The sequence below is a fragment of the Cupressus sempervirens genome, chromosome 4, assembly GCF_028749045.1.
Source record: "Cupressus sempervirens isolate cs-2001-9-10 chromosome 4, ASM2874904v1, whole genome shotgun sequence".
Taxonomy (NCBI): domain Eukaryota; kingdom Viridiplantae; phylum Streptophyta; class Pinopsida; order Cupressales; family Cupressaceae; genus Cupressus; species Cupressus sempervirens.
This window is the reverse complement of record NC_143121.1, coordinates 905011795-905038529: the sequence shown is the minus strand read 5'-3', so window position 1 is coordinate 905038529 and position 26735 is coordinate 905011795. Positions and strand designations below refer to the sequence as shown.

General features: G+C 37.2%; 1 protein-coding gene across 1 annotated transcript in view; it reads right to left on the bottom strand.

The window, feature by feature from the left end:
• LOC149564309 (Zn-dependent exopeptidases superfamily protein) overlaps positions 1-26735 on the bottom strand; it is a 179228-nt gene that overhangs the window by 6633 nt on the left and 145860 nt on the right. The gene's annotated exons all lie outside the window — the stretch shown is intronic.

Here is a 26735-nt window from a genome sequence, read left to right as displayed (position 1 = left end):
AAACTACCGAAGAAGTTGGTGAGTAAAGACGTCAAAGATGAATACAATGACATGGTGTTCATGATGAACAGAATTACAGGATCACCTCAGGGAGCTTTTCGTTAATACCTAAATGTTCTACTTCATAGCGGAGAGAGCCACAAGTGAAGTAATGATAGATTGGGCAAGGAAAATAAGTGACAGCATAGAAGCACAATTGAAGAACTTAAGAAAAAAAAATCAGTTCTATATGAGTTCTTACATAGTCTATCTACTGGTAAGGAATATAAAGTATCCATGCCTTATATGTCAATGCGAGGTTGGGAGTGGAAAAGTTCAGTTCAAGCTCTATGACTTCCATCTTGAGTTACAATTACATGGAGAAGCAAGTAATAGGAGGATAAATGACATCTTCAATATGAACATCACTTGCACACTTCAAGGAGAAACACATAGGAGATTATCTAAGGAGGCAACTGAATTGATTCAGCAATATAGAAATTGGCATATCCAATTCCCTACTTTCACTTATAGCAAGATCCAGGGATTTTCCTCTGAACCATACAAGCTCCCCAGGTACCCTACCAACAAAATAGTCTTGTTGGAAGTGGTAGGGCAACTTTCAGAATTCAATATTATGCAGAAAGAAAGGCACAAACAGGGGGTGCTTTCACCCATCACTTTGGGAAAATGCTTGAGTTTTGCCCTTCATTGTAGGCAACATGGACAGCGAGTGCAGAGCTACTTTTTTATCAGTTGGGAACATATCATGCAAGGAAGGATTTTGATCCGTTCCAAAAGATCCAAATCCACAAAGGCTTGACATGCAAGCACAAGGTAGACAAAGAGGATTATTGGATGAATCTTATGGATGAAGAGGCTGTGAGGAGGAAGAGATGGTCTAGAATGTCAGTTGATTTCATGAGGAAAGTGGGATTTCCCCATTCTAGATCAAGTTAATGATGATGGGAACATACATCATCCTAGCTATGAATACGAGAAGAGAAAAGCAATTGAACCACCTAATGTGCCATGAAGAAAAGAAGGGAAGAAAAGGTTCCTCCTATTGAAGATATTGGTACATTTCTTAGTAGAATTGGGAAGACAAGGGAACCTGAACCAACAAAGAAGATTCCCAGGATCACCGGGGATGAAACACGGTCTCACGGTCTCACACTATGCATTTGGCTATTCCTAGCTATTCCTATAGGAGACAAGAATGGGGATGAGATCACTCCTAATGATTACCATAACTCTTCATTTGATGTTAGACCAACAACTACAGAGCAAGTGTTTGATGAATTGAGGGGCAATACGGATAAAATAGAAGAAAGATCGCATAAACTAACAAAAGAAAATGATGAGTTAGAGACAGAAAACTTGATGCTAAAAGAGATCATAAACAAATATGTAAATCTAGGAAGGCATAAGGAGACAACACTTGTCCCATATATTCCTACTTCCCATGGCTCTCATTGTGCTTGCAACATAGTAAAGAAATGGGCAGGAGCTATTAAAGCACAAATAGAGACTTTCCTCATATAAACTATTCAAACACATGGAAAGACCACCATAATTATAGCAAAGGCACAAAGATAGAAGAAATATGGAAGGAGCTGGAGCCCATCAAATAGAAATTCATTCATCATCTCAAGGCATTATGAGCTATCCCCACATCGGTCCTAATGCAAGAGGGGGTCATTGCTAGGGAGAGCATCTATGACTTTGGCTATCAGTATCTCTCAGTGGTTACCAAGAAGACTACATATGAACATGCTCGCACACAGTAAAGTGATATTGAGGATCCTATCTTGGGGATACGTTTAAAGGTCCTTATTGCAATCAAGGAGCTGCTCGATCTTGATTTTGATGCTACTAGTGAGTTAGATTTGGAAAAGTTAATGGAGATGTTGGAATCAGTTTATTTGAAAGGCATGGATTTTCTTAAAAAGAGTCACTTGAATGGCTCTCTCTCACTCATATTCCCTATTAATGATCTACAGTGGCATTCTTTGAATCGGGATAACACACTAGACGCTTACTAGGAGCAATTGGAGGTTATGGAGATGCAACATGGCAACCTTCATAGTATTGACATGGAGAAGCTTAGTAAAACTTCGCTTAAGTTCTTGATTTTGCTAGAAGGGAGAAGAGGATGTCTACATCTTGGATGATGACTTGTATAATGACTAGGTGACTTCCTTGCTTCTTATTGGTCCCCAAGCCTATGAATTTTTTCACTAGCATATTTTGCGATGCTTCATTTCTATTGGCTACTTTTTATTGCCCTAATTAGGGCTTAAAATGGATCAATTTGGGCCCTTGATTTTAAATCAATCTTCATCATCCATTATAATTGAGGTTCCTATATAAACCCACCCATTTCATTTGTAAGGAAGGTTGTTTGGGAATCATTACTGATATAATGTCAATTTTGCTCTACTTTTCATTGTTCTGTCTCGAATGGTGAATTGTTGCGATCACCATTGCATTATTGCATCATTATCTGCATCCCTCATTTAGGAATCAGGATAAATTTTCATTTCAAGTTGTTAGATCAAGTTTCATTTCAAGTTGTTAGAATAGATTTTGCTATGCATAGCTTAGTTTATGTGGATGGAAGGAATTGTGGGATGTTCACTTATTAGACTAATGCAGTGCAGAACTGAATAAACCCCCAATAGAGGTGATCCAGTTCCCAGCAAATAACCACACAGTGGAAACACAACACAAGATACAAGATTTGGTACCAAACTCAATTATTTATTCATAAAACAACTGATTACATGCAATGTGTCAAGCTGAAAGGCATTCCCGATTACGGCCGAATACAAAGCAAGTAATAGTTCTACAAGATACCTCAAGACCCAACCCAAACCCTAGCTAGCCCAGGTCTAAAACACAACAGTATTCTGGCAAAAAGCTGTAATGAAATCAAACTTGTTCTCGCAAGCCACCAATCAATCTCTTTGTTTCCCAAGTGGCAGCTACTAGCTTGGCTTTACTTCGCTTCTCTCAGCTACTCCTCTTCTCCATGCTGGATGAATAATGATTCGAGACTCCACAAGATCCTCTACTCATACCCAACTAAGCTACAAGTTAGCCTAGCAAGTTACAAATAAAAAAACCCTTACATTAAATACATATTTAAGCCACAAGTCGGCTTGTAACAAATTTTAAATACAAAATGCCTTAGTTGGGTTACAACATCCATTAAATGCACCTAGGATAAGGATCCAAGGCCCAAATAGGTCTACACACAACCCCAGGTTGATCCATGTCATGATCATATGCTATGCACCAAGTCGATTGATCAAATCCGTAAGAACTCCCTTCGGCAAGCCTAGACTGTCAAGCACCAGTAAAACCACCAAGCATTGTCCAACAACAATATATGCCAAGTACCATAATGATCGAGTTCCTTTCGCGACTAAGCTCCTTTAGCAACTGAGCTTGTCAATCAACACAGCAACTAGGAACCACCCCAATAAGGACTAAGCAGCACTTCTTCAACCCAATTACACACTTCAATCGAACACCAAGCTTCTCCACCAACCCCATTCGATCAAGTCTCCAACCGAGAAATACCACAGAGATGGCCGAGCATTTCTAGTCTTCCACCGAAAATGCCAAAATCTTTAGGGACCTCAAATGCCCCTGCATCAAACTCTTAGGGTACAAAGAAAATTGTGTCCCACACTTTGTTCCTTCATGAAAACTAGACTTCCCCTTCATCTTCACCAAAGGCTTCCAATCCATCAGGGACAAGATAACCGATATGCAAATCATCCACATCTTCATCATTCCTTCAAACACCAAAATCGCCTAAATCACCACTAACCAATCAGCGTGCAACTTGTCACATCCATTCATATCAAAAACAAGTGCATCTAACTCCACATCCATAGCAATAACATGTAGATCCAAAACCAAATCCACATCAGCAACAATATGCAATCCTATGTCAACACATGCCAAACTCCCAAAACTAGCAATCTCACTGCTCACAAGAAGATGCTCTGCAATATGTAAATCACAACCCACAACAACCTAATCATCCATGACCAAGTGCTTTACAATTTCGATGTCAGACTCAACCAACTGATCATGAAAACCAATCTTCATCCCAATATCAACAAGGTTAGGAACCTCTTTAGTAACAACCACAAGTTGCTCTGCAAGTTTCGCATCAAACTCCTTAGACCGATCAACAAAACCAATTTCCACCTCGACCTTTCCATGCCCTCTTCTCTCCACAATCGTCTTAACTGGCCAAACCACTCTCTTCTAGAATGGTAGATCTAACTCCAGAAATCTATACGAAACTCAACTATCCCTTCGTTAACTCGATAGATCAGACTAGCTTCCAACTGAGCAAACATCTTTGAAATCTTCTTCTCCACTACATCATGAAGGTCTGCAATCGTCCTAGGGTCCAATCTTCACAGAGGCATCTTCCAAGATCTTTGCAAACCCTCTCCAACCAAATACAACTTTCACTCAACAAGATCAACCTTCCATCTTTGCAACCATTGATCCATATCAAGATCCATCCATAAGTCCTCTGCAATTGTAACTCAGAACCACGATCTACTACCTCACAACAAAAAATTCTAGGACTTCAGAAAGAACAATCCACCACAAGATCGAACTCTGCTCTAATAAAGTCCACCCAAGGTCCTGGTGCAAACTGCCTCACCTTCGATGATCTGTCATGCTCAAGAAAACTCACTCTGATACCATATGATCCAGTGCAGAACCGAATGAACCCCCAATGAAGGTCATCTAGTTCCTAGCTAATAGCCACACAACACAAGATACAAGATCTAATACCAAACTCAATTCTTTATTCATAAAACAACTGATTACATGCAATGTTATGGGTTGTAAGGCCTTCATAGTTACAACCAAATAGAAAGCAAGTTATAGTTCTGCAAGATCCCTCAAGATCTAATCCAAACCCTAGCTAGCCCAGATCTGTAACATAACAATATTCTCGCAAAAACCTCGAGAAAAAAATCTAAACTTGTGCTTGCAAGCCACCAAGCAATCTCCTTGTTTCCTAAGCCGCAACTACTAGCTCTGCTACACATCGCTCCTCTTAGCTACTCCTCTTCTCCATGCTAGATGAATATTGATTCAAGACTCCACAAGACCCTCTACTTATACCCAACTAAGCCACAAGTTGGCCTGTAACAGATATTAAATACAAAATGCCTTAGTCTTCTTACAACACTCATTAAATGCACCTAGTATAAGGATCCAAGGCCCAAATATGTCCACACACATCCGCAAATCGGTCCATGTCATGATCACACACTGTGCACCAAGTCAATTGATCAAATCTGCAAGAACTCCATACAACAAGCCTAGACTGTCGAGCACCAGTAAAACCACCACGCATTGTCGAGCAATAGTAAATGTCGAGTACTACAGTAAGTGAACTCCTCGATCAACACAGCAACTAGTAACCACCCCAATAAGGACCAAGCAACACTTCCTCAATCTAGTAACACACTTCAACCGAACACCAAGCTTCTCCATCGAGCCCATTTGGTTAAGCCTCCAACCAACAAATACCACAGAGATGGTCGAGCACCTCTAGTCTTCCACCCAAAATGTCAAAATCTTTAGGAACCTCATTTAGGATAGATTTTCATTTCAAGTTGTTAGATCAAATTTCATTTTCAAGTTGTTAGAATAGATTTTGCTTTGCATAGTTTAGTTTATGTGGATGGAAGGAATTGTGGGATGTTCATTTGTTAGACTCGAACAAACCCTGGCCACTAGCTTCTTATGGATTGTAAGAATTACCTTTTCGTAAGTCAAAGTTATGTTAGAGTTCAAGAGTTGAAAATCAAAGCATATTTTCAAGGCACATTATAGAGCCAATTCATTAGAGTCAAGTTGACAAGTCTTGAATGAACTAGCGTAAGTCCCCTTGATGATCTAGCAAATCACATCATTTCCATTGAGCATCCATGGTAAAAGAACCTTGAAGTCGCCTTGTGGTCTTACTTTATAGGCTAGCATAAGAAGTGACTTTATATCAAGAGAGAATTGAATTTTTGGTGTTTTCAATTTTAAACATTGAGTGTTCAATTTTGCATGTTGTAGTGGACTAAAGCTTACATCAACATATCCCTTTATTGTGCTAATAATTTATCCCAAGTCCTTGCAAGGATCATAGATGGGGGTACGAATTGTGAAGTTGGAGTTCATCAAAGGTTATTTTAGGAAGGAGATTCAGACAACACCATAGCCGACAACCAAACCATTCCACTAGGATTATTATAATTAACTCTGGGAGGTTGCAAACATTTAGAGTTTGCACATGTAACAATGCCCAATAAACATTTAGTTTGTGTACCCCACTTATTCTTGATCATAAGCTAACTCCTATATCAGATCTTATTGCCAAGCACAATGTGACGAAAATAGGGCACCAAACAACTGCAAGAGGGGTGGGGATCAATTGTCATACAAACTTGCAAACTTAAGCCTTAAACTTCAGATCTAATAATCAAAAAATGAGGGAGAGATCCACAACACATCAAGAACACATAACACCAAGATTTTTTGCGTGAAAATCCTATTTGGGGAAATACAGTGGGGATGAACCTAAAAGATATACTTTGTTAAAAGTATTTATACCCTAATAAGTATATTACAATCGAATGCACATGCATTTGGGCACATTGCCTAGACCTGACAACTCAATTACAAAAAGGCTTACTGCCTTGGAAAGGCTCACTACCTTACAACATTTATGGACTACAATCCGCAAGTCATGAACTGTGTAATAGCATCTTCAACATGCCTAGATCAATTCCATTTAAGCACCATATGCAACATTCTTTTCCAAACTTGATCTTTTCCTGTATTTGCACCTCTCTCTCATATCAACTCTTCCATGTGAATACAAAATTGTTACATTTATATAATTCATCAACCTTGAAAGAATTAACAAGGTCAACTTCACTCTCACCTCCTAATTACAAAATTGCATCCATACGTAATACAATGTTTAATGTGAACAAGTAATGTTGCCTAAGACATAGTTTGGACCATTATCACCATCCTTGAACACACTAAGCATCCAATAATCACGCCTTGATCATCTACAACATACTACATCACCAAGTCAACCAAGAACATGAATTCACCAACCGATAATAACCAAATGTGGGCACCACAATCAATGCGAATAAACAACAAAATAGGAGCACAATCTAGAAATATCCACAAGTACCATGAATTATCACAAAATCATCCATATCAACTTGAATCACAAGAATTATCATCATCATTATATCGAACCTCAAGAACACTAACAACAACCACTATCAAATCTGAAAATAGCTTGCATGCCTCCAAATAACGAAAAAATCAAGTTGAGGACACATCAATGTCTCAAATATGCTACATAGATCCACATATCAAAATATTGCAATGCAGAGCACTACAAAACCAAATATTGTTATACTATCACCACTAAACAACTGAAAAAGAAGTCTCGACACAAAAACCCATAACTCACTCAAATCTTTAAATGAACCCTTGAAAGTTGAATTGAATCAACTATACGCATCACTCTATCAAACGCACACATTCATAAATTTTGATATTCAATACACTAAGTACACCGGATGAATGAAGTCTTTAAACATCATAGGAATACTATCTCAAAAAGAGGAATATGATGACATCAATGACAACACATATACATATTACTCCAAAAATCCCCCCCTTTGGTATTGATAGCAACATATGATATAGAAAACAATCCATTTCAAAGAAATCATCAAACTCTCCCCCATACTTCACAATCAATTTACCTCATAAGTTTTCCACATGAATATATCTACCCCTTTTTGACATCAATGGCGAAGGCACATCCATAGAATCCAACAATCTCCTTAAATCTTAACATCCAACTCACCAAGTTGACTACTCCCCCAAAGTAGTAGCCACCAAAAACAAATCCAGATAAAAGATCTACATTAAATACATTGTCATGATTTGTATCAATGCAACTTAATTTTGATCAGTTGGGGTAACCACCCCAACCTTACTTCTGAGATACTCAAAAGTATCCTTAGGCAAAGGCTTCATGAAAACATCTGCAATACATTCCTTAGTAGGCACATACTCCATTTTGACTTCCTTCTCATTAACCTTCTCTCACATAAAATGAAACTTGATAGATATATCCATTGTCTTTGAATAGTACTAGATTTTTGGAAATGTTAATTGCACTTGAATTGTCATAGTAGATAGAAATAGGTTCGTCATACACAACTCTAATATCTTTCAACATTTGTTTCATTTTATATGACCTATATACAATTGATTGCAGCAGCAACATATTCTACCTTTATAGAAGATTGTGATATACAATTTGTTTTTTCACTCCACCATGAAACCAATCTCTTGCCTAAGAACAATGGTCCACCACTTCTGTCATCCACAAACCTCCCCAATCAACATCAATAAAAGCACTCAAAGTGAAATCATCATCTTTAGGGAATCATAAGCCATAGTCAATTGTCCCTTTTAAATATATGAAAAAAATTTAAACTGCAGAGAAAAGAGATTCCTTGGAATCTGCTTGAAATCTAGCAACAATACAAACAACATTCATGATATCAAGTCGGGTTTGGGTCAAATATAGTAGACCACCAATCATAGATCTATATCTGGTATAATTTTCTTTGGGAGAATCATAATCCTTCATCAATTTACATCTGGTCACCATAGGAGTATCGACTGAGTTTGAATCTTCCATTTCACATATGTTGACTGAGATACAAATATTTCATTATTTGTATTTTAATTTGCAATCCTAGAAATAATTTCATCTCTACAATCATAGACATCTCAAATTCATTTTGCATTTCATTAGAAAACTCTTTACTCATCATTCCCTCCAAAGATAATATCATCAACAAAAAATTCAACAATCAGAATGTTAACATGACCGATCTTAAAGTAAAGATCACTATCAGAGGTACCTTTGTTAAATCCAAACTTTAGTAGATATTTATCCAATCTTGCATACTAAACTGTAGGAGCTTGCTTCAATCCATTCAAATCTTTCTTCAAATGGCAAACCATATTGCTCTGATTGGTTAATGAAAATCCATCTAGTTGCTCTATAGACACTTGTTCCAATTCATCATTAAAATATGCTACTTGACATCCATCTGATATGCCTTGAGATCTTTGATAACAACATAAGCAATAAATAATCTCATAGCTTCATTCTAGCCACTGAGGCACAAATTTCCTCAAAATCAATACCTTCCAATTGCGAATATTCCTTACAAATAAGCAAATATCCCTTACAAATAAGTCTTGCCTTATTTCTAATAACTTCATCATCATCATTCAATTTTTTTTCTGAACACTCATTTAATACCTATCACATTCTTGTCCTTAGGTCTAGGAACAAGAAACCATGTTTTGTTCTTTTCAATCCGATTCAATTGTTCATTCATTGCATTTAATCAATGTTCATCTTGGCATGCTTCATTAACATCTTTAGGTTCAATCCTTGAAATTAATCAATACTCAAATCTATCTTCAACAAGTCTTCTTCTAGTTTGAACACCTTTATTTCTATCACCTAGTATCTTATTTTTTGAATGGTTCAATCTCACATACTTGGGAGTCTTAGGACTTCTTGAATTCCAGACACTTGTGTTTCTTCTTCATCATTTATATTAGCTTCGTCATCTTGATTTCCTTGAATAATCTAAACTTGATTCTGAGTTGGAGATTGCATTCCCTGATTTTTACTGTCATCGTGATCATTTGGACCATATCCACGATATCTAAACTGTCTCAAATTGCCTTCATCATCCTTAACATTTGCATTCTCACTATCTTTCTCAATCTATTATTGTAGCATCTATATGCCCTTCTTTTTGTTATATAACATTTACTTCCAATAAAATTTAAAACATCTCATAGTAGGAACATTGCCATACCATAATTCATAGGGAGTCTTACTGGTTCCACTTTTTATTTGCACCCAGTTGACAGTCTAAATTGCAATACTAACAGTTTCTCGCTAATAAAAAATTGTGGAACAATTCCTTCAATTATCATTGTCCTCATAGTATCTAGAATGGTTTTGGTATTCCTCTAAGGGGTCCACAAAGAAAACATTTGTCTCTCTATCTCATGCTCTTCAAAAAATGTATTAAATTCATCAAAAGTGAAATCACAACCTCTATCTGATCTCAGATGCTTCAGCTTCAATCCTATCTCTATCTCAACTATAGCCTTTAAGATTTTGAATTCGTCAAAAGCTTTTGATTTCTCCCTCAATCAACAAACCCACATCATCCTTGAATAGTCATCAATGAACAAAATGAGGTATCTATCATCTTGAAAACTTCTAGTTCTAGATAGACCACATAAATCCAATGTGCACGACATCTAACAATACATTAGATGAATGTCTTACTCTTGAAAGTAGATATAGTTTGTTTACCCATCTTTCCTCACACATAGCATTAGAAGGTTTCAACAATTTAGGAAGATCTCTCACTACTTGATTATAACTTATTTTCACAATATCATCAAAATTTACATGACACATCCTCTTATGCCATAACCAACCATCACTAATTTGAGCAATCAAATATCTTCTATCAGCACTATTCAAGTGAAAGACATTATCTTCAGTTTTTGTACAGGAAGCAATTTCATTCCGAAAACTTCCCAGTATTCTACACTTTTCATCCTTGAATTGCAGAGCATAACCCTAGTCAAGTAAGTGTCCAACACTAAAAAGATTATGCTTTAGACCTTCAACATATAAGACATCATCAATATTGTTCTTACCATCAAGTGTAATGGATCCTCCATCATGGATCAGACAAGGAGTTTCATCACCAAATCTTACGACACCACCATCATACCTTTCCAAACTCACAAATTCACTCTTATTACCCATCATATGAATATGAACATTTGAAATCAATCATTCATTCATCTCTCTTCAACTTGAGTGGCCAAAGCTCTTTCCACATTCATGCAACTAGTAGACTCAAGATTATCTTCTTCCTTGATAGCGATGAATACCCATTCATCATCACTTTTACCACCTTTATCAGATTCATCATTCGTCACACCTTCATCAGCAACATAGTAAAACTCCTCATATCTAGGTTGGAATTTCCTAGGTTTATGCTTTGGAACTCTTTCAGGACACCTTGAAGCAAAATGACCTATCTTATTAAAAGAAAAACATTTAAGAGACAACTTTCCTTCATACTTTCGAACACCTTTGGCCAATCTCTTAGCAATAAGGACTTCAAGATCTTCAAGATCACGCTCTTGTTCTTCAATCTCTTGCATTTCCTTAGCATATCTAGATACTCTAGTAGAACTTTTTGCGAGCTCATATCTTTGCTTGTCCTTAAAAATAGTTGCTTTGAATGCAGACTCAACTTTAGGAAGGTCATCACCAAATTCACTCATCTCAAAAGAAGATAGCTTACCAATCAGCATGTCTTTTGTCACATTTGTTGTGGTTATGATTTCTTCAATAGCATCAACTTTGCATTTACAAGGAGGCAAGGACCTGAGCACTTTAGCAATAATATGATAATATCCGATTCAGACAACTATCCACCAACACATCTGATACTACAAACAAGCTCAATCACCTTCAACATTTAAGAAGTAAAGTTCTCATCTTTGTTCATCCTCTATGTTTCATGCTTTCCTTTAGGCTCTAAAACTTACCAAGCTTCACATAAGCATCAACTTCATACATGGTTTCCAACTTCTAAATCTCAGGAGCAGTCTTCAAATACATAACATTTGTCATCTCAGTATTAGTCAAGGCACTGAACAGTGCTTCCTTAGCTCTGATATTGTATTCAGCTTTCTTCTTCTCATCAGGTATAGTAGCAGCAGGATTTGCAAGAGGAGCATGTTGTGCCCCAATAATCTCCCAATAGTCTTCTTCAATCCATCTCAAATGTGTTTCCATGCACCCTTTCCAAAGAGAGCAATTAGTGTCATCAAATCTCAAACTGTCCTCGTAAGTTCTCATCCCAAATCACATCAAGCAATTAAGCCTCCTCTTAGGAACGAGGCTCTAATACCAATTGATGGAAATTGGGCACCAAACAACTTGGGGGAAGAGTGAATCGCTTGTCACACAAACTTGCAAACATAAACCTTAAACATCAGATCTAATAATTAAACAATGAAGCATAGATCCACCACACATCAAGAATACATAACACCAAATTTGTTTTGCATGGGATAAACCTTAAACATCTGATCTGACAATTAAACAATGAAGCATAGATACACCACACATCAAGAACACATAACACCAAGATTTTTTTCCGTGGGAACCCTATTAGGCAAAAAAGTCATGGTGGTGATGAACCCCCGAGATATATTGTAATGTCCCCTTGTTTGGATCTGGATTGAAGGTAGGAATCTACATCAAATCATTAGTACAATGGAAAATGTATGAAATTTATATTAGAAATATGGAACTAATAGTATAAAGACTACCCCGTCTAACCTTTCCTAATCCTTCGAGACAAACTCCTTTCGAATCACCTAACCCTCTAGTAAGAATTGCCTCCCGATTAGGTAGTCGTCATATAAAAAGCATCTTCCTAAGGCCTCTTTGGGATCTTTGATTAATCACTTGGTAGGGATCCCACCTCTATGAAGTCTCTCATCTCTGACATATGCATATGTTTGACCACTACACTATATATTGTCTCTAAGAGATTCTCTATAAATCTCTCCCTTTGGATTCTAATTTGGAATCCTGATATTCCTAAAGAATGCCCTCTAGTCTCTATAAGTTCTCTTAAAAGAACTCAACATTCATAATGACTGTTCTCTTCTCTACCAAGATTGCCTTGGTCTCTAGTTAATAACAAATCGTAATAATATTGAATGATAAAATAATTGTCATTCTATAAACAATGTCCCTGAACGATAACTTTGTGATGTTCCGAACAGTTTCAGTAATGTTCCCAAAAGTTTTAGAGATGCTCCCAAATAGTTTTGGTAATGTTCCCGGAAGTTTTGGAGATGCTCCCGAACGGTTTCGGTAATGTTCTCGAAAGTTTAGGAGATGCTCCCAAACGGTTTCGGTAATGTTCCCGAAAGGTTTGGAGATGCTCCTGAAAGGTTTCTACACTAATACCACTGTAATGTTCTTCAATAATAATAATAAAATGATTTAATTATATCATTACTAAATATTAATTTTAAAAAATAACTATCATACGAAAACACAACTATATTCGACTCGGTTGATATATAGAGTTTCCTTATGAAGTACCGTAGTATGCTTTAGGTAGTCTTGTCGTGTGCTTCACGTAGTCTGGCTGTGTGCTCCAAATAGTGTCCCTTAGTGCTTCGAGTGGCCAGTGCTTCAGGTAGTTCTCCCTTAGTGCTTCGAGTGGCCAATGCTTCGGATGGCCAATGCTTCAGGTGTAATGTTTCGTTGTTCGACTACCCCTCTGGATAGATCTGTACAAGTATAAATCTGACGAATGTCGAAATCAATTTGTCCCATTACACACGGAAGAAAGCCCAAAAGAGGCCGTATATTAGCTACTGGGAGGCCAAATTGATGGTTGTACAGTAAGATTGTTGACCATATGGTGGAGAGAAAATGTAGTACGGTATCTTCAGATGCTGGCCATACGGTGTCAATGCAAGTCTATACAGTGAATGGGTAAGGTCGTACAGTAGATAAATGGAAGTTGTACAGTAGACGAAGAAGGTTGTATGGCAAGCTTGCAGGCCGTACAATATTGTGGAGAGGATGTACGGTGGAGTAAAGGAGACGATGTGGTGGTGAGTTGGGGTATGGAAAGAATGTAGAGTTGTTCGTACAGTAGGGGAAAGAAACAGATGATGTACAAATGGAGGAAAGCAAAATATCCAATCATGCAACAAAACTTATAGATCCAAATTCAGTAGATACACCAAAAGAATGAAGATTGAACACGAATAACTTTCAATATATATTTGCCAAAAGATGGTGCTCCGATTTGCTAGATTCGAGCAAATTATTACGCGCAACGGAATAGGGTGAGGGTTGAATCCCATTGGAACCGAATAAGCCAAGTAGGGAAGATCTTTCACTTCCAAAATGGCGAACAATAGAGAATCCCAACGGGAATTCACAATACAAAGTAAATAATCAAAATGCGTACCTACAACTACATACAAGCCGTGCTTAAATACCCGTCAGGGAAAACCTTTCCAAGCGTGTACAAAGATAGCCAACGACAAAACTTACCAACAAAAACTAAAATAAAAATAGCTCTGAGATAATATTAAATCAATCGGAACCACAAATACAAATAATAAATTGGGCCCATATTATTTAATTAAAGTAACTAATTAGAGGTCCTTTTATTATATTATTTAAATTATGGGACCAGTTAATTATTTTATTTTATTTAATTTAATTATTGCATTCAAATTTGGGGATATGACAAATCCTCGCTGCACAAAATTGCTTGCTCTCAAGCAATCCATCATCAAACGAAACACCAACAGCTCCCGGATCCCAAATCAAATGTGCAGACAAGACAAGTGAAATGATGTCAATCCTCCGCAACACCACATTGCTATCAAACTTTCGCTGCGCCACTCCGATGTAAATATTGTCTTATCCTGAGTCACCAGGGACCCAAAACAAACACGCATGCAAAAGGAGTGAATGGTCATCAAACCTCCCTTGCACCACATTGTCATTAAGCATCCACTACGCCACTATGATATAAACATTGTCATAGCCTTCACCAAGATCCCAATGACACAAATTGATGAAATCTTTCACATCACTATGTTCAAAAATCTCTTTGGGTATGGTCATGCACACAGATGTTGATGCTAGCACAAACTTAGCCACTACCACAATCACAATGACCACTATTATATTTCTGACGGATGAAACCTTGACGAAGACAACTTTAGTGGTGAGAATGTTGAAAAAGGGGCCTCGACTGTGAGTTCCTCGGCGACAAGAGCTTTAGTGAAGGGTGTCTTGATCATTGAAGCGTCAGCAAAGAGTACCTCTGTAAAGGCAACTTTGGCAGAAAAAACCTCAACAGAGAGTACCTCGGTGACAAATAAAATTTTAGCTGCAAATAAAACTTCAGTGGTACACAGAACCCCAGTTGAAGCCTCGATGATGGATAGAGCCTCGACAATGAGCAATGTCTCAATGGCGACAAATGTAGCTATTGCGACCAATGTGGCCACAATGACGGACACACCATGATGATGGAGATAGCCATGATGTCGTCGACGGACACAACTACGGCAACGGATACGCACTTGATGACGGATACAGACTTGACGTTGTTGACAGATGCAATGACAGTGACGAACATGATAATGGACTTGGCAATAAACACAACTATGGTGACAACAATGGACAAAATGAAGATGACATACATGACGATGACAACAATGTTGAACATTGCAACGGACAAGGTGACGGTGATGACAACGGATACAATGACGATGACTGATATGGCAACAATGACAACAATGGACACAATGACGGTGATGGGCACTAACTCGACAAACACAGACTCAGCGTTGATAGCGGACACAACGATGACAAACATGACGGTGACGGACATGAACTCGACGATGGACATGGACTCGGCGTCGATGATGGAAACGATGGTGACGGATACAAACTTGAAGATGGACACGGACTCTGCGTCGGTGACAGATATGAACTCGACGATGGATACATACTCGACGACGGACGTGGACTTGGCTTCGGTGATGAACAAGGCAATGACAGACACGACAATGACAAACACGAACTCGACGACGAACACAGACTCGGCATCGGTGATGGACATGATGGTGTCAGACACAAACTCGGCGACAGCGACGGACATGATGGTGATGGACATGATGGTGACAGACACAACGATGACGAACATGATAGTGACAGACACAACAGTGATGAACACAAACTTGATGATGGACACAAACTCGACGTCGGTCACGGACACAAACTCGGCGTCAGTGACGGATATGACAGTGATGGACACGAACTCAACGTCGGTGACAGACATGACAGTGATGGACATGACGATGATAAACACAACGGTGACAAACACGACGGTGACAGATATGAACTCGGCATCAGTAACAGACATGACGATGACAGACACAAGAACGGTGACGGATATACAACCTCAGCGACGAGAAAGACCACGATGATGGGCATTGCTTCGATGAAAAACACAACCTTGAGAACAAACACAACCTCCGTGACAGAGACAGCCTCGGGCACAACTTGATCCGTCCATGTCTTCACAAGATCCATGTAAGCAACTTCATTTTTTTGGTGTTCTCCCCATGTTGGTGTAGTAGAAATACTTAGCAAATCCTCCTAGAGTGGCCCTATAATCATGCCTTCATTCTCCTCACATACAGCATCACCCTTATTGTTGTCAGTACTTTGGGTGGCCAGTGCTTTAGGTAGTTCTCCCTTAGTGCTTCGAGTGGCCAATGCTTTAGGTCAGTGCTTCGGGTGGCTAGTGCTTCAAGTGTAATGTTCCATTGTTCGACTACCCCTCTGGAATAGATCTGTACAAGTATAAACTTGATGAATGTCGACATCAATTTGCCCTATTACACACAAAAGAAAGCCTGAAAGAGGCCATATAGAATGAGGTTGTATTGTAGCTACTGGGAGGCCAAATTGATGGCCGTACGGTAAGGTTGTTGGCCGTATGGTGGAGAGAAAATGTAGTAGGGTATCTTCAGATGCTGGCCGTACGGTGTCAATGCAGGTCCGTACGGTAAATGGGTAAGGTCGTATGGTAGATAAATGGAAGTCGTACAGTAGATGTAGGAGGTCGTACAGTAGGGGAAAGAAACAGATGATGTACGAATGGAGGAAAGAAGAATATCTAGTCATGCAACAAAACTTATAGATCCAAATTTAGTAGATACACCAAAAGAATGAAGATTGAACACTAATAACATTCAATATATATTTGCCAAAAGATGGTCCTCCGATTTGCTAGATCCGAGCGAAGTATTCTGAAGATCTTTCACTTTCGAAATGGGGAACAACAGAGAATCCCAACAGGAATTCGTAGTACAAAATAAATAATCAAAATGCATACCTACAACTACATACAGGCCGTGCTTAAAAACTTGTTGGGAAAAACCTTTCCGAGGGTGTACAAAGATAGCCTACGACAAAACTTACCAACGGAAACTAAAATAAAAATAGGTTCGAGATATATTAAATCAATCGGAACCACAAATACAAATAATAAATTGGGCCCATATTAATTAATTAAGGGTCATTTTATTATATTATTTAAATTCTGGGCCCAATTAATTAATTATTTTAATTTAATTATTACATTCAAATTTGGGGACATGACAAACTTGTGGGAGTTATAACTTACTCATAATTCTCTCTTGTAATTATTCCTCTATACAGTTCTTTGCAGAACATTGTATATTAGTTCTTATTCAATGTTTTCTATCTCTGTTTATCATTGCCTTAAGATCCTAATTTTCAGATCCCTCGTTTTTGCTTTTTTATTAGGACATCTCTGACTTTGAGGATTTGCCTTTATATGTTGTTGTCTATAGTCTTATTTGGCTTTATTCTATCTTTTCTTTTATCGTTCTTCTATGCACATTTAACCTTATTTAATGGATGTTCTTTCTTCTTCATATTAGAGTCCCTGTTGGCTTATGTGGTAATGCCCTTAGCTTCTACTAATGGTTGTTGTATGTGAAGAGCTTGCCCTCAGTTTTGTCACCTTCATTCGTTGTGCAATATCAATGTTTGTAGTGATCATACTGATGTCAATTTCATGATGAATTCATAAACTCTCATGTGCTTAGTGTATCTAAAGGGTGGTATTGTCTTTTTTTCTCTATCTTCCATCAAAAGTCCTTGTTCTTGCCTTTTCCTATTGGAATGTCCATGTCGGCATGCTATATTTTGATATATATATATATATATATATATATATATATATATATATATATCTTCTTCCAACTTCATTGTTACGTATGTCTCCTCTGATGTGGCATCCATGTCCTCATCTTTGTTGGTGATCTCATACTCGTATCCTCTTCTTATATACTTTTTTATTCGTTCCCCATTTTATCATCCAATAAGAGTATGTGGTCGTCTTCTTAATAATTGGTGGCTCGCTCTCTATTATCTTATATTGCATGTATGATGGGTGCCTCCTTTTATAGTTTGCAAGGTATGTGTATTGTGATTTACATGATTGTTAAATCGAATAACCAATTGCCTCAATTCCTTTTTGGTGCCCGAAAACGTATTTGTTCCTGATTTCCAACTTCAAATTGTACCTCTATCGCTGTTGGCAAGTGTTTGTGATGATCTTCCAGCAATGGTAATTGGTTCTACTACCAATGGTCTTTGATTTGATTGCAACTATATTTCTAAGTCACTTGATAGCAGATATATGTATCGTTTCCAACTGTGGATATACGCCTCTGCATTTTTGCTACGGTTCGATATAAACAGGAGTGTTTTGTTTTTGTTTTCTCTTCTATTCATCAATGGTAATCAAAGCTGCTTCCTCGTGCAAGGTATATCCTTTTTCGAAGATGTATTTCCCTATCCTCCTCTCCACCCCCCTCTCTTCCGACTGCTAATGGTTCTTTTATATATAATGAGCGGATGGAATGAAAAGACGTAGTCTTTGGCCTTGACTAATTGTCTTTTTAATCCCAATAACTAATCCCACATTTATCCTTTTATATTTTGTGACTATTAAAATATTGATATTTAGTTTATTATTAAGATATCAATTGTCTTCTACATCATATTAATAAACTTATACCCTTATTATAATCATACGCTATGAATCTTTATATTGATTAAGATTAATGCTATAAGTATGGATAAGGCCCCTATAATTATTAACATGTTATATATGCATTGAAATAGATTGATTTGTGTGGCTTTTTTGGGTCATGACATATACTCTATTAAAAGTTTTTATAACCTGTTAGGAGTATTACAATAGTATGCACATGCATTCAAGTAAAATGCCTAGAGCTCACTAGTCAGGTACAAAATGGCTTATTACCTTGGGAAGGCTCGTTGTCGTACAACAATGATGGACTACAATCAATAAGTCATCAACTATATAATAGCTTAGCTACTGGATCGAGTTAAGTACGAAATACGGGTTTGAAGAACCAGTTAGCCAGTACGGCAAAATTTTGGAAAAAGTTTTGGGTTTATTCGTACAAAAACATATGAAAATTATAAAAAATTATATTGTAATGTCCCTTTTTTCTGGGACATTATAATTCTGTGTTGCCAGCTCATTTCGCCTAGGTTTCGAGGGCAAAAAGGTCCTTTACGAGGTTCAATTCGAGATTTGGCCTAGACATTTTTAGTTTCAAACCTATCAGAGTAGTTTTGGCAAGTTGTCCGGATTCTTACTATTTTTAGTAAGTTAACAGAGCACAATATTTTTGGTACCTCAGTGTTGGTTTGGAAGCGTCTCACCGAGAGCTTTCCAACAAGCTATTGCACGTGATTATTTGAATTCATTTGGTCAACTATTTTAATGTCTGATGATTATATGGTTTACTGACTAAGTGACTATTAAAGCTCATTTCACTTGTCACTTTATTTAAAAAGGTACTATGTTCACTTAAGTGACTAAAGGACAAAAAAGGTGCTTTATCCCACATTGCCTAAAAGAGCATGCATCACATTGGTAAAGCGATAAGGGTACAATAGACTCCACATGGGATGTAATGAAGATTATAATATTTAAAACAAATAATAATCAGGGAGCTGGAAATAGTTGCTGGTTATTTCTTCGAGGACGCAAACCCTTGAAGAATCATTTTGAAGGTTGGACACAAACCTAGCCTTCTTACAGGTTTTATCTACGTTGCCAATCTGACTGTTATTTCTGTTTGTAAGATTGCATTTTCTAGATTTGTTGCGTGTTATTGTATTGCTGTTATATAATACAGTAACGTTATTTGGCAACCATTGGTGATTAATTACTGGTTTATTTATGTATTTCTGAATATTGGAGGAAATAAACAAACTTTCCTGAGTTTTCTTGTATGCAAATCTGCTAGTTACAAATTGATTTAATATTTTGGAATTTATATCAAATGTTGGTTTTCTTTTCGGTTTTAAATCTGCAAGTTCATATAAAGGGTTTCTAGTAAAATATCCGAAAAGGGATATTTCATATATATATATATAGGAAGCCTAGAAGCACAGAGTATCATAAAATCATATGACGTAAACTCCACCTTACACAAACTTCTTTTGCTCAATCACCTATTTGCACACTACAAATGATGTTAGAAGCCAAAATGACCTACTTACATTCACTTTTTAGGCCAACCGGAACTCGAAAAATATAAAATTCACCCAAATTCATCCCAAATTCAATTTGAGCAGCCAAAATTTGCCCGGGATCGAATTTTGGACTACGAGTTCAAACCAGCCTAGGGAAAATAGAACCTTGATCAAACCTGGGTCAAACCGGACCAATATTTCAAACTGGTTCGAACCCAGGCAGGGTTTTTGTGCCAAAACAGTGAACCCAAGAAACTAAGTATAATAGCATCTTCAACATGCCTGGATCAGCTCAACTGAAGCACATATACAACTTTTTTCTTCCGCACCTTGATCTCTGCCTTTATTCGCATATCTGTCTCATATCCACTCTTCTATACAAATACGAAATCATTACATTTATTATTTTTATACAATTCTTCAACCTTGAGAGAATTAACACGGTTGGCTTCCCTCTCACCACCTAAGTACAAAATTACAACCATATGTAATACAATATTTAATACAAAGCAATGTTGGCTAAGATATAGCTCAAACAATTATTACCATCCTGGAACACGCTAAGCATGAAATAGTTGCACCTCGATCACCCGCAACACAGTACACCACCAAGTTGGCCAAGAACATGAAGAAATGAACTCATCCACTGTAAATTCCCAGATGGTGGCACTATGATCAATCAAAAGCAATAACACAATCTAGAAACATCCACAAGCACCATCTATTACCACAGAAACATCCACATCAACTCCAATCACTAGAATCATCAGCATCATTATACTGAACCTCAACAACACTAACAATAATTGTTGTCAACTCTGAAAAATAACTTGCATGACACCAAATCATGAACCAATCAAGTTAAGAACACATATCAATATCCCAAACACACTATAGAGATCCACATATGAAAATATTGCAATGCGGAGCACTACCGAATCAAATACCATTATAGTCACCACTAAACACTTGAAAAAGCAGTCTCAACATAGAAACCCATAACTCACTCAAATTGTAATATCCCCTTTTTCTAGGACATTAAAAAACTAATAGGCTAACCCAATATTTGACCTTTGAGGACTTAATACAAGATTATTAAGTCAATTTTTAATTGAAGGAGAGGGAATGAGGGAATAAGAGATGAGTTGGCTTGAGGGGCAGGGACAAGAATGTGTAAGCTAAAGAGTCACAGGTTGGATCTTTAAAAGGAGGAAAAGTTCATTTCTGGATGCTTGGTTTATGATTCAAATTTCAGTTTCTCTCTTGAGAGAAGTTATTTGGAAAGCTTAAGCTTTCATCTACTATGAGGACGTAAACCCTCGGGCAGGTAGACAGTGGACGCAAACCCATTGTCCAAGGAGACATCACATCAGCTGTCTCGCATGTTCTTATAGGTTCTTTTATTAGTATTCCAATCTGACTGTAAAACTGTGTTTAAGATTGGATTTTTTAATGCTAGTTATTGTATTGCTAATGTATAATGCAATAACATATTTGAAGGCATTTTATGAGAATCTACAGTTGTATATTGTTGATTTATAATGCATCTCCATATGTTTATGTTCTAAGAATTATCTTGAGATAAAAATAGGATCAATATCCCAATATCCACTTGGGATATTGCAATCGTATCAGAGCCAAAGGTCCTACCATCCTGTGGAATTTGGAGAAAACTGAGATTCACAAGGGTTTTATCATAACCGGTGTATCTTTTTGTCCTTTGAGATTTAAAAGTAATAGCGAAGGAGAATATTGTGCAAACCGGTCTGCCAGGAACACTATTCTTGAGAAACATTTGTGGGTATCTTGCATTTCCCTTGGTGGTTGTTTCAATAATTTGAAATCGTTTCAGAAAACAAGAGTGTTCAGTTGAATAGCCAACTTAGATACTTGAGATGGTAAATATCTATTTGTCAAAGAGGAACACAAGTGTTGTTGTATCTGAGAATATTGAGGTGAATAACATATTGAAATCCTTATCTGAAGGGCGTAGAATAAATCCTTCGAAGGAGATTTGTGGTCAATATCAATATTTGGATATATATATATATATATATATATATATATATATATATATATATATATATGCACATTACAAAAACCGGGGCACAAACATCTGCAAGAATTGATATAGTCAAGCAGAACTGGCAATTCTAGGCCTGGTTGAGTATATAATATTATGCGACCATTACACAAAAAAATAGCGCAATATTCTTGGTTTTTGTGAACCCATTTAATTGCAAATTACATTGGAGTGCATAATATCCAATAATAATTGACACACTTGTAAAATTTGAGTGTTGGGATGATGATATAGAGCTTAATATTTGAATAAAACAGAGCCTTCTGCTGGGTGCACACAATATTATTAAAGCAGACAGTAATTTAATAATTCCTATCGGTAATTGCAAATAGCAAAGGACATTCATATTGGTGTCATTCCTATTTGGTGATTTACAATAGTGAAATCTTGCTCCAACAATCACTACAGAAATAAATACATTCTTTAATCAAGCAAAGGCAGAGGTAATTGAAGCAGTCATGGAAAGTCTGAATAATCAAGTGTTTCTTCATAATTTAATGACACCTTTAATGGTGAACAGCTAAGAAACATGTAGAAAGAAAAACGATTGGATCAGTTATACGTACTTGGGTTGCAACTAGAACAAATGGAATCCTCAAATGATGTTCTCTCCAAATTGTAAGAGATAGAAACATATTTGACCAATGTAGAGCAAGTAGATTGTAGGCTTGTGAATTGGGTTTTACAACCTTCAATGGTTACCTTGGTCCAACCCAAGTTTATGGAACACCCACATAAAGATGTAAGACTTGCAACTGCCTCTTGTCTCCATGAGATTATGCGAATAACATCTCCTACAACAGCCTACAATGATGCGGCGTTGAAGAAAGTTTTACAGCTCATAGTGAAGAACTTGGAGGGGTTATATGATGAAAAAGTCTCTGCTTTTGACAAGTGGGTTCAGATTTTGAATATTATGGCAGAGATGAGATTTTTTTATATTATGATTGACCTTGAATGCAATGATTTAATTCTTCAGCTGTTAGAATGCTTCTTGTTCGAAGTTAGGAGCTACCATTCAGGAAGTGTAAAGACTCGCATGCACACTATTATATCTTCACTTCTTGATATAGATGTTGAAATTTGCAAAAGGTTGCAGTCAACCTTGTTAGCCTTTTGGAGAGGGGAACATAGACATTGCGATGGCCTATTTAAGTTGATGATCTCATCTGTAGCCTTCGAGCTTGTGGAGAAAGGAATTAAGCATAGAATCAACAAATTCCAAGATCGCATGACAGATAGTGAGCTGATCTCCATGGATTTACTGATTAAAGGGACTCCTATGAAGCTTTATGGGAATTATAACAGTAAGGAGGAAGGTAAAGTAACTCAGACCAGCGATGGGAAGAATATGGCTAAGGAATATACAGGTTTCTTCATTGGTGATTTGGAGGTTAGCCTTGACAAACATGTTGATGAGGTGGGTTCTTATCGAGGTAAAAGCATGTTGAAATCTTTGAATGAGGAATGTTTGCATAAGAATGATGTCATAGCAGCAGCTCTGCCTTTGCATTCAGATCAAAGGAACAAGGAATTTAAGGCTTATGATTATATTCTTGAGAGGTGTGATGAGTCATGCGTTTCTTATACACATGATATAAATCTAGAGGAACAATCCAAGATGGCACTACAAGATGACTAATTGCTTCAACATGCCAATAATGAGATGCATGCCTTAAAGAACCAGCTGAAGGTTAGTGAAAACATGGTTGTGGCATTTTTGGTATGCTATGACAGCATTCACAGGATGGTTAAGGATCTCCACAGGAAGGCTCAAAAGGGAGTGAAAGGAGATTGGCTTGTTGCTGATTTGCAAGTAGTCAAAAACAGCCCTTGAATCTATGAAATCAAATTATTTATGTTTGTTTTCTGACAGGGATTGTATTCTTAAGGTTGTTGGAATACATGTTGATCAGTTGAGTAAAGGAAAGAATGAGACTATGGAGCTCATCAGGGAGCTTAAGTATACTCATGAGGCATTGGATGATACATAGATTGCTCTTCATAAAGCAAAAAATCCGGTTAGGGGCACAAATCATACTAGGGAGCATGAGAGTTAAAAGAGGTAGGATTTTTTCCAAGAAGTAATTAATAAGCTTGATAGCATTCAGCAGACTTATAACTTGGATAATTGCCCCAAAAGACCAAGTACCAAAACTTCAAATCACATTCAGCTTATAAACAGCCCCTTGTTTGAAGTAGATGCTGATTGGACTTCCAATAATCCCCTTTTTGAGGTAAATGAGGAAAATCCTTTTGATTGTCATGAAAAGGATGATCTTGACTTCAGAATATTGAGTCCAGATACAGTTCCTAGCAGTGAACATTGGTCATAGGATTGGTGTGGTGAATTGACTACGGTTGCTCATCCTTTGGTCAACCCATATATGGCTCCCGACTCTAACCTGTATATGAGTTGGATGGATTTCATACATCAGCCATTGAATAGATCTTGGTGGAGGATCGATGAGAGTTATGCTTGGACCGTAGGGGATCGTTTTTCAGCTTCATTCTTACTCATAGCACCTATGTACTTAGGGGTTCTCCAGAGTGATGACGACAATATGGTATTGATGTGCCCATGGTGTTGTTTTCAGCTTTTGAGCAGCTTGTTTCTTACATCAACTATTTAGGTCGGATCGTCACCATCTACTGGGGTATACATAGCTCTTTGATACATTTCTACCTCATCATATCTATTGGTCATGACAACAGGGTTTGGGATCCTGGCATTAGCATGCTTGATGTATTGTTATTATGGGAAGAAGGTGAATGGCTTTGCAGTTCTCAGTCCTTCATTAATATATTACAGTAGCGCAACGGATTGTTAAAGCATTATTCATGATGTTGATATGGGACCCAAGTATCATGGTCACATGATTGCAATTGTTTGAGGGCAAACAATCTCAAGAGGGGAGGACTGTAATGTCCCCTTTTTCTAGGACATTAAAAAACTAATAGACCAACTCAATATTTGACCTTTGAGGACTTAATATGGAATTATTAAGTCAATTTTTAATTAAAGGAGAGTAAACAAGAGATGAGTTAGCTTGAGGGATAGGGGCAAGAATGCGGGGGCTGAAGAGTCACAAGTTGGGTCTTTAAAAGGAGAAGTTCATTTCTAGATGCTTGGTTTATGATTCAGATTTCAATTTCTCTCTGGAGAGAACTTATTTGGAAAGCTTCAGCTTTCATCCAGTGTGAGGACGTAAACACTCGGGCCGGTAGACAGTGGACGCAAACCCATTGTCCGAGGAGACATCACATCAAGTGTCTCACATGCGCTTACAAGTTCTTTTCTTAGTATTCCAATCTGACTGTAAAACAATGTTTAAGATTGGTTTTTTGAATGCTAGTTATTGTATTGTTGATGTATGATGCAATAACATTTTTCAAGATATTTTATGAGAATCTACAGTTTTATGTTGTTGATTTATAATGCATCTCCATATGTTTATGTTCTGAGAATTATCTTGAGATAAAAATCGGGTCAATATCCATTTGGAATATTTCACAAATCTTTATGAGAACCTCTAAAAGTTGAACTGAATCCATTACAAACATCCCTCTATCAAACACACACATTCAAGGTCCATTTGGCTGTGGGAATAAGAATATGGGAATAGAAATACATATTCTAGAATTGTTATTCTACAATAGAAAATAAGCATATGAATTGCTATTCTTGTTTGGTTCAGTTGGAATTTGATGGGAATTCACGAACCCAAAAATTTATGTTTTCTAAAATAAATAAAACTAGAATTGGAATACGTATTCCAATTCCACCTATTTAGGAGGAATTGCAAATGCTCATTTTTGGGCCAAAATTGAAATACATATTCCTATTCACAATTCTGATTTGGTGCACCCAAACAGAGGATTTGAAATTTTAAGAATTTACATATGCCTATTTTACTCATATTCCTGCTGCCAAACAGACCCTCACAGATTTTGATATCCAATATACTGACTACACTGGACCATGAACTCTTTGAATATCATAGGAACACTTTCTCAAACAGAGGAATACACTGACATCAATGACAACACATATATGCATATTATTCCTACACAATGAAATATTGTGAAATTGAGATCCTAATTGAGTCGGTAATGCACAGACATACCAACCGAATTGGAAGCACTCATTGGTCCAACATGTGTATGCACACTCCAAATTCAGTAGACCCAACCAAATACCATCCACAATGAATAAACAGAGCACATAAAGGCAGCAATACGAATAAAAAATTATACAGGTCGTTTCTTTAAACGACTAAGGTACAT